This window comes from Hibiscus syriacus, unplaced genomic scaffold (genome assembly GCF_006381635.1).
Source record: "Hibiscus syriacus cultivar Baekdansim isolate YM2019G1 unplaced genomic scaffold, ASM638163v2 tig00110637_pilon, whole genome shotgun sequence".
In the NCBI taxonomy this organism is placed as follows: domain Eukaryota; kingdom Viridiplantae; phylum Streptophyta; class Magnoliopsida; order Malvales; family Malvaceae; genus Hibiscus; species Hibiscus syriacus.
In genome coordinates this window covers 2,531,778-2,542,082 of record NW_024062808.1, presented here as the reverse complement: position 1 = coordinate 2,542,082, position 10,305 = coordinate 2,531,778, and the positions used below count along the sequence as shown (strand labels likewise).

The window sequence follows — 10,305 nt, the reverse complement described above, 5'->3', positions numbered from 1 at the left end:
CTAATTGGGAAGGGCCATACGTTGTAAAAAAGACCTTTTCCGGAGGAGCATTGATCTTGGCAGAGATGGATGGAAAAATTCTGAGAAATCCAATAAACTCAGATTCTGTTAAGAAATATTATGCTTGAAGAAAAGAAAGAAAAAAAAAAGAAAAGAAAAAGAAAAAAAAGAAAAAGGGGGGTCAAGGTGAAAACCTGCAAAGGGCATCTTGTAACCTAAGGAAGGATTTGAGTTGAAAACCTGAAAAGGCGGCTCAAATGAAGTTTGCTATTAGGCATCCGGCAATTGAACTCTCTTAAGATTTTGACAGTTTGGGAGAAACTTCACATCTACAAGCATTTCGACAACGTTTGAGATCTTCCAGACAAAAGCTTACATCATTTCTCTAAATTGTGTCAACTTGATTAATTTAGAAATACTTATGCTTATAATTTGTTGAGACATTTGAATTTGTATTATTCTTATGTTTGCCAGAACTTTGAATACAATTCTATCTATTTCAAGTCCAATTTATTTGTGATTCAACTTATTTTCGAAAATTTAATTTATTCTTTTATATGACTTAACATAATTTTGAAATAATTTAAAGATTTCTGAATATCACTTTATGTTAATACTTTTAAATACATGGAATACAAAATAAGCAAATCATCATCATCTCAAAGCTATGAACATTAAGATTGTTACACAGAATACTACCGACAACAAGGTCGAATCCGCCAAATCTATTCATCAATTGCTCCAACCGATCACCATTCAGTTCTTGCACATCTGTTTTCAAAGATATACTAAGACAGTAGAAGGCAACTTTTGTAGCACTGATTCCAGCAAAAAGAAACAAGACATTAACATGTCTCTATACAGATCCTTGTATATGGTTTTTAAGGAAACCTAGAAGCATTTCCACCTCATCAGGTTCAAGTGGAGTAACTTTATTCCTTCCAACCCATACTAGATTCCATTTTCTGCAATCATCAAGAACATACTTCTGGACACTCGAAGGAAGGCCATTATTTCTTTGTCAATGGAAAAGCATCAGCACATGGAGGAAGCAGAATAAGAGAAAATCTGTTCTCAATTGGTAGAATTATGAATATAGCCCTTTTCAGTGTAGTAGCATGGAAATGCTTCGAATCTACAAATTTTGGCTCTACATCGAATAAGCATGGTGATATCCTATTCCAAACATTAACTGGAACAAATGTAATGTGCCAATAGCATCTTCTGGAAGTGTTCTTTGAGTTATCTGATCTGGTTTGGCAGAACCAATCATTGAATTTAGAAGATGAATGTGCTCAATAGCATCTTCTGGAAGTGTTCTTTGAGTTATCTGATCTGGTTTGGCAGAACCAATCATTGAATTTAGAAAATGTAATGTGCCAATAGCATCTTCTGGAAGTGTTCTTTGAGTTATCTGATCTGGTTTGGCAGAACCAATCATTGAATTTAGAAGATGAATGTGCTCAATAGCATCTTCTGGAAGTGTTCTTTGAGTTATCTGATCTGGTTTGGTAGAACCAATCATTGAATTTAGAAGATGAATGTGCTCAATAGCATCTTCTGGAAGTGTTCTTTGAGTTATCTGATCTGGTTTGGCAGAACCAATCATTGAATTTAGAAGATGAATGTGCTCAATAGCATCTTCTGGAAGTGTTCTTTGAGTTATCTGATCTGGTTTGGTAGAACCAATCATTGAATTTAGAAGATGAATGTGCTCAATAGCATCTTCTGGAAGTGTTCTTTGAGTTATCTGATCTGGTTTGGTAAAAATTATAGAACCAATCATTGGAATTAAAAGATGAACTGCATGATCATCTTCATTAAGAAGTTTCTTTTCAAGTTTCTTTTGCTTATTCCTTTCCCAAAAATCATAACCCAGGGCTATTTGAAGCTTCAGCATCTGAGAATCCCATTTTTGTCAAGTATAACAGTTTATTCTCCTCATCAGAATCAGAATTCAAGATTTCTCTGTATTAGAAGAACTATCGATATCTGTGAAATCATCTTGAAAGGTTATTTCATAATCAGATGAGTTGTTATCAGAATCAACATGTCACATGAAGGCAAGCTTTTCAACAGCCTATACCATTGAGTTTTATTCTCAAGAGGTTTTGTGACATTATATTTACCTCTACATTTGTCAAAGAGGATAGATTCTCTGATTTGAAGAAGAAAGATTTATTGGGTTTCTACAACTGAAGAAATATTCAGTTCACCAATCTGAAATCAAATAACTTAACATTCATGCATCATATTTTAGGTGTTTACAAAAATAGGTGCATTTTCATTCATTTTTATTCTTGTTGAATTTTTAACAGGAATTTCAAAGATTTTAGCAAAGATTCAAATCTATCATTTGAAAGATTAGCTTTTCCAGAGAAAGTTCATAATGAGAAGAACTCGTCATCTGAAGAAGGAAGAAGAAGTTCATAATGAGAAGAACTTGTTCAATCTTTTGCTCAAATCCATCACTTGATGGATCAGCTTTTCCAGAGAAGGTTCATAATGAGAAGAACTCGTCATCTGAAGAAGGAAGAAGAAGTTCATAATGAGAAGAACTTGTTCAATCTTTTGCTCAAATCCATCACTTGATGGATCAGCTTTTCCAGAGAAGGTTCATAATGAGAAGAACTCATCTGAAGAAGGAAGAAGAAGTTCATAATGAGAAGAATTTGTTCAACCTTTTTTCTGAATTCATCACTTGATGGATTATTTTTGCCAGAGAAAGTTCATAATGAGAAGAACTCGTCATCTGAAGAAGGAAGAAGAAGTTCATAATGAGAAGAACTTGTTCAATCTTTTGCTCAAATCCATCACTTGATGGATCAGCTTTTCCAGAGAAGGTTCATAATGAGAAGAACTCATCTGAAGAAGGAAGAAGAAGTTCATAATGAGAAGAATTTGTTCAACCTTTTTTCTGAATTCATCACTTGATGGATTATTTTTGCCAGAGAAGGTTCAAAATGAGAAGAACTCATCTGAAGAAGGAAGAAGAAGTTCATAATGAGAAGAACTTGTTCAATCTTTTGCTTGAATTCATCATTTGATGGATCAACTTTGCCAGGTAGAGTTCATAATGAGAAGAACTCGTCATCTGAAGAAGGAAGAAGAAGTTCATAATGAGAAGAACTTGTTCAATCTTTTGCTTGAATTCATCATTTGATGGATCATCATCCCCAGCAGAAAGTTCATAATGAGAAGAACTCATCTGAAGAAAGAGAAGAGTTTATTCAATATTTCCATTATAATCAAGTGAAGCCAAATGGATAAAAAATTTTATTATCTTTTCATCTTTGCCCTATTCTTGTTAACACAAGAATGAGCAAAGAGGGGCAGCTGAAGATACTAATTTTTTACCCATATTATTATTATTATTATTATTATTATTATTATCATTATTATTATTATTATTGTTATTATTATTATTATTATTATTAAATATATTAAATACATATATAAATAAATATTACAAGCCCAAATGGAAGCCCATTTACAAACAATGGCCCAGACCCAAAATCCTACAGTAAACCTTAAACCCAATTTAGGGTTTATATCATCCTCAGCCGCCATCTTCAATTCCAGCCGTTGGATCTGGTTTGATCCAACGGTCCACCATTTGCCAGAGGAAACCCTAGGGTATCTATACCCTAGGGACACGTCCCAGCGCCGCCGCTGCTGGTTCCAGAAGCCTTCACCGCCACACCCACTCCAGCCGCACACGTCTTACCCAAAATGGTGAGTCACCACTGGAAGTCCGGTGACTCACCGAAGAACCTCTTTCGGACCGGTCTGAGACGAACACCGGTGATGGCTATAAAGCCATCACCCCACCTGGAAAAAAAAAGGAGGAGGACAGAAAAGAAAAAAAGAGAGACAGAACCGGAGAAAGAAAAAAAACAGAGAAACAGAAAAAAAATACTAACCAACGATCTCAGCCAAATATCCCATAAGCAGAAACAAAAAAAAAAGAAGGAAAAAGGAAGAAGAGAACTTACCGAGGAAGCCCCGACTACCAGATCTCACCGGAACCTTCGAAACAACGAAGGTACTTTTGTAGATTCGCTCCGATTGGGAGCCTTTTAGGAAGAAATAACACCGGAACCGTCCTTAGGACGGTCCGATCTATATATTAGTGTAAAAATCTTTTTTTCCGGCCACCGGATGCGGTGGCCGGCGGTGATGGTCACGGCGGCAGACGGTTGCCGTCCGGTGACCGGCTTCCCTCCGATGAGGGAAGCTAGAGAGAGGGCAGAGAGAAATTTGTTCTCTCTCAGTTAGAGAGAGAACAGAAATGATGAAATGAAGCTGGCCCTTCGGGCCAGCCGGTTTTTGGACATATATAGTCCTTCCCGAACGACGTTGTTTCGGGAAGGACTATGCGCGTAATTACAAAATAGTTAAATCCCGTCCGTAGTCCTCCCAACTTGTAAATTTTATATTTTGGTCACTAAACTGAATTTATAATAATTTTAATTCAGTCTTTGAATTTTAATTTTATCCATTTTAGTCCTTTTTATTAAAATAATATATTTAGGATAAATGACAGATTTAATCCCTTAATTTTAATAAATAATTTTTTAATCCCTAGTTCATATTTTTAATTTATTCTATTATAAAATTCGAATTTTAGATAATTTTATTTTGGTCACTAAATTATTAAATTAGAAAATAAAATATTTAATCCCTATATTTTCAATTAATTAGGAATTAGATTTAGTTTTATTTTTATTATAATTTAGTTATTTATTTTATATGTCTTCATTTATTTTATTGTTTTAAATATATTGTTTTAGTAGTATTTTATTTTATTATATTGTTAAATATTTTATATTCATAATATATAATAAATAGTAATTTTTAAATATTTATTTTTAATATCGAAGAAAAGGACAGTCTTAATACAACTGGATGTCCTATTCTGATATTTTAAAATTAAACAATATTATTTAAATTAATATTTATCAATATCAAAGAAAAGAGCTGTCTTAAGGCACCTAGAAGTTCTTTTCTGATATTTTTAAATAAATAAATATTTTTTAATTTTGAAATAATAGAATTATAAATTAAATATATTTTTGAATTTTTAAAATTTTAATAATAGAGACAATCTATAATTAAAAAGTACCAATTTTGGGCGTTGTAGGGGTGCTAATCCTTCCCTAAACGTAACCGACCACGAATCCCTTTTTATTATTAAAAAGAACGAATTTTTGGTTATAAATGCAGATCAGTTTATTTTTTTTATTGGTGTTTTCTTAAAACTCTTTTAAAAAAAAATAATTTTTAGGTATTCGACCTACCTGACCCAAAAGGCCGATGGCGACTCCCAAATTATTTTTAAAATCATTTATTCACATCACTTTTCCCGCCAAATAAATTTTTTCGTGCCCGGACGAAAACCGGTTACGACAACCGGCATTTTAGACTAAATGCCCTTAATTTTTCTTTCTTTCAAAAATATCATTATTCTGTCATTGAATAATAAAAATTCTACGAAGGTTAAATTATAAATTTATCCTTAAACTATTTTAGATTTACAAAAAAAAGTCTATAATTAAAATTTTATATAAAGTTCAGGGGTTAAAATAAAATTTTACCCTTTCATTAAACCTTTTTATATTTTTAATTTTGTAAAAAAAATTATATAAATTTTATTAATTTAATTTTTTAAAGAAAATATATAAATATTTTCTAACTTGTTAAAAAACAAAATATATAATAAGGGCAATTTGGTCAAATATACATTCCAATAATCTTTTATTCCTTTAACCAAACACGGTAATCATACATTCCTGCTAAACCAACCAAACACAAAATACAACATTCTCAGTAATCGTATTCCCTGGTAATTTTTTATTCCCACTGGTAATCTTGCATTCCGTGAACCAAACACATCCTAAGGAGTAAAATATAATAATAAAATATGAGTATTTATATTAAACAATTCAAAATATAAAGACGTCATATTAACAAATTTGATAAAATACAAAAAAAAAATCTATATCATTAAAGCATAATTTCATTGGCTATTAAAAAAATAATATCAAAATTGAGGAACAAAACACCAACTTAGAGGGGATATAATTGTAAAATCAAGCAATATGAGTGGACATGGCCATCGTCTCCGCTGCCCTGCCGTCTTTATCCAAGGTTTGGTGAGTGATGAGAAATCACAATAAATCTCGCCAATGGCGTGTGTATCATTAACATCAGGATAAGTACAACGTCTTTGTTCTAATAAACAAATGTCGCTAATCAATAGCATACATGGGATAAGATTTTTATATTAAGAGATGCGAGCTTAAATATTCATGATAATATCATAAAATTACATAAAGATATAAAAATTTGATATTTTTAAGAGATGCGACAGAACCCTTCGGTCTACCATGTCAATAATTCTTTTAGTTAATAAATTATAGGGTAAAAACACACTGTAGGCAGGAATTATACAGAGGAACTAAATGACTAACCTCGACTCTGAAGAGAACACTACCGTCTGAAGCGTGCTGACCGGCACTCACTTTAAGCCCTTCAACAAAGCCGGCAGATGTTGCCTTTACAACAAGCTGTCAAATAAAGCAACTTTTAGTAACCATAAATAACATCGTGTTGCAGCTGTCATTGGTAAACGGTAATACAAACCTCCATCTTCATGGCTTCTAGGACTTCCACCTCGCTCCATCCTCTTCTAGAACCTTAACAACTAAACCAGCCATGGGTGCCACTACAGTTCCAGGAGGGTGGCTTGTGTACTCAAAACTCGTCTTATGCTGTGTTTCATCTTCATCGGCCAACTCAAGACCTAGTTTCTGTCTGAAATGATGGTGGTGCGGCCCATGCCATATATGTATGTGTTTGATCTGACCCTGCAACCCCAGATAATAGGTTTTTACATGATTTTATCAGAGAGAAAGAACAACCTCAGAATTTTCTGCACTTTAGTTATAACTAGATAAAACCTACGGTCCTACGCATGCCTGTCATACCTGATATGCTAGGTTGCTTGGATTTGGGTACAAGGTCAGACATAGTCCGGAAAGGTATACCATACATTTGGAGGGGCACCCCTGTACCCTCAGAATTTCTTCTATTTACCATACATTGTAACTTAAAGATAAATTATAAGTCAAAGCAACATAGCCAATAGCTACAGATGACAACCAGATAAATTTTACAGGTTATTTTCGCAATTAATTGAATCCTTCAAGAGGTTACAAGACTGTAAATATGTAGGCTTGAAAAACCAAGGATCCATCACTGGTAAGACCAAATCCCACATGATCAACCACAGATCAGAACAGAACTTCAATTCAGATTGAGTAGGCAAATCGAAGAAAGCAGTGATACCCTAAAAAGTAAAAATTCGGTTAAAGATTGTTGCAGAGAAAACATTCACCTTGGTGTGAACAGCTAAACTAACATCCATCGTTACACCATCGGCCTCAACTCTAAAATTATCGTTGCCCGGATTTGATGCTTTGACTGCCAAGGTGTAGTCACTGTTTTCTCCAATCTGTAGATGCTGCTACAAGGGCAGGAAGTGAGACAAAATAAATATAAAAAGGGAAAACAAAAAAGAGAGAGTTAAGAAAGGCACTTTGAACCAAAAACAATTTCAATACTGAAATATCTTTAACATGTAGCTTGCACTTTAGGTTAGTAAAAACCTGAATTAAATAGTTCCCATCTGGTGATAAGTAACAGAAAGCATTAATTCTTTGAACCACTGCTATCATATTCATTTTACCACTCAAGTTCTATGGTACTCTTAGCATGATAATTGACTCTGAATGGAGGATGAGAATACCATATGGTAAGTAAGCTAGGATCCCCTGAACACAATTGCAAGGTGTAAATTCTAAGAGGATGCAAAGCAACTAGTAATGATTCCATGATAAAATCTAAAGTATCAACTTACCAGAATGACTTTCTTTCAAAGCAGAATGCTCCTTATCGCAGAGGCACGCATCTACCAGCTTTGCTCCGAATCTAGCTGCATTATATGCTTCCTCATAACTTACTTTGTTATTAGGATCAACAAATAGGTCATCTTTATGGTGCTCAATAAAATGCGTTTCTACATTGCCCTCTTCAAATGCCTTATTGTTAGCAAGTTTTTGTAGGAAATTGATATTAGTTGGCACCCCTGCAACCTGCAAAAGAACAGATGATGAGAATCGAAATAGAACAACAGCAACTCTTAGAGGAAAAAATGGCATGAGAATATGCTACCTAGTTAAATTAATAGTATGATTTACCAACATGTAGAAATCATTAATTACGCCAGAAAAGACAAAAGGTGCCAGTGAAACAGTATAATTTCATGACAATTACACCCATATACAAATTCAACGTGGTTGCATGAAGAACCATAAATGACCTCCAAACCATTCATTATACAATCTTCATTTTACGCTTAAAAGCATTTAAAAAGACATCCTTTTGTGTTAAACAATGGCCATGCCAAGGTGAGAGGTTCATAGCATGGAGTACTCACCATAAAATTGGAGCCAAGTTCATGATTGGGCATACATTAGAGCGACAATTATGTATTCTTTCAAAGTAAGTTTAGAACTAAATTTCTCAAAAAAATTTATACCTGAAACTTTGACAAGTAATCCTTCAATTTGACTAGTGCTGCAGCACGGTTTTCTCCCCATACTACAAGCTTTGCAATCATGGGATCATAATGCATGCTAACAACATCTCCTTGTTCAATTCCAGTCTCAACCCGAACTGTTAAATAGAGAGATCAAAACAAGCAGAAAAAGGGAGAATAAAAAAGGGAATAAAATTTGCAGGCTTTGAGGGGGTGTTATCCTCAATTTAGGAAAAATGGCTACAAGATTCAACAATAATCCTACTTTTTCTATTCTTTCCAAGAGTAAAAAATGGATAGAAAATACCAAACTGAAGGATGGTTGGGTATTGCCAGAGGGGAACAACTATGACCAAGAATCCTCCACAGGTGAATCAACAAGAAGATACTACCTAAAAATCTGACACAACTCCTCCAATGTGGATCTTTTTACTATTAGGAACAGTCTCCAAGAGTTAGGTTGTGTTAATTGTTTTATATATCCAAGAAACTGGATCCTGCGTAAACCATAAGAACGTCACCTGTTGAAGAAGGTGGTACCAGATGATAATGATGAAGTCCAATTGCAGGAAGAAATCGTTTGGGAACTTTTCAGCTTAGATTTTGGCTTCAAAAGCATGACCTGTCAAATAATAATCAATCACAAATCAGTCATGACGGATCCTTAACTGGATATCATAAATATCTATTAATGGTGACGCCAAACTCAGTTTCAAAAAAAAAAAAAAAATAATTAGAATACACTGTCGTAACCATTTTTTTTAGGTATATAAATTATATACTATTTTAAAAACGATTATGATTTTTTTATTTTTAAAAAAAATTGTGATTTTGGATTAATTGAAAAATATTAAAAAAAATGAGTTGCCATCGATCTTTGGATTAGGTAGGTCGAATACTCAAAAACATATTTTTAAAACAATTTTAAGAAAAATTATTTTCTTAGACAACAGTGGTCTGCGTTATCAGAAAAACTTTTAAGGGTTTGGAAGTCGATTACGTATGTGAAAAAAATATTCACAACGCCCGAAAATCGGTACTTAGTCGCTTATATACCGTCGTAATAGTAAAACTTAAAGTTTGAATCAAAAGTAAAATTATGATCTATTTATTGAATATTAGTTAAAATAAAAGAAATCCTTCACTTGATAAGAAATCCCGAGATTTGCAATCCTCCATCGGGAAAGCTATCTCACTTATTTCTCATCCGTAAAGAATATTCTATCTTTTGAATTACCACCAAATAATATCGAAATGGGTATAAAATAAAATATACTTTATTCATCTAAAACATATATATAATTAATATTAACATAAAAACGTTAACACATTAAACATTATAAAAAAGAATAATAAAAAAATATAAAAAAATAAAATAAAATTTTAAGGTACATAATAAGTAAAGTGAATATCTAATGCATAACTAAGTCTAACCACAATATCACAAACTAATTTGAAATTTATTAAACAATAGTATGACTATTAATCAATATATAGACATTTATGTATATATTCTAATATTAACTCATACTAGACAAATATTTAAAGAAAATAAAATAAATAAATAAATAATAATAATAAACAACAACAACAACAACAACAACAAAACCCAATTCCCATATGCAATGGGGTAAGGGGGAGGTAGGGTAGTAGGCTGCCCCCAACGCCAGGTTGAGAGTAGCTTCCGTGGAAGACCTCCGGCA

General features: G+C 33.0%; 1 pseudogene; it reads right to left on the bottom strand.

Moving 5' to 3' along the window:
- Positions 1–6,357: 6,357 nt before the first annotated feature.
- On the bottom strand, positions 6,358–8,762 carry LOC120136866 (annotated as a pseudogene).
- Between the last annotated feature and the right edge of the window lie 1,543 nt (positions 8,763–10,305).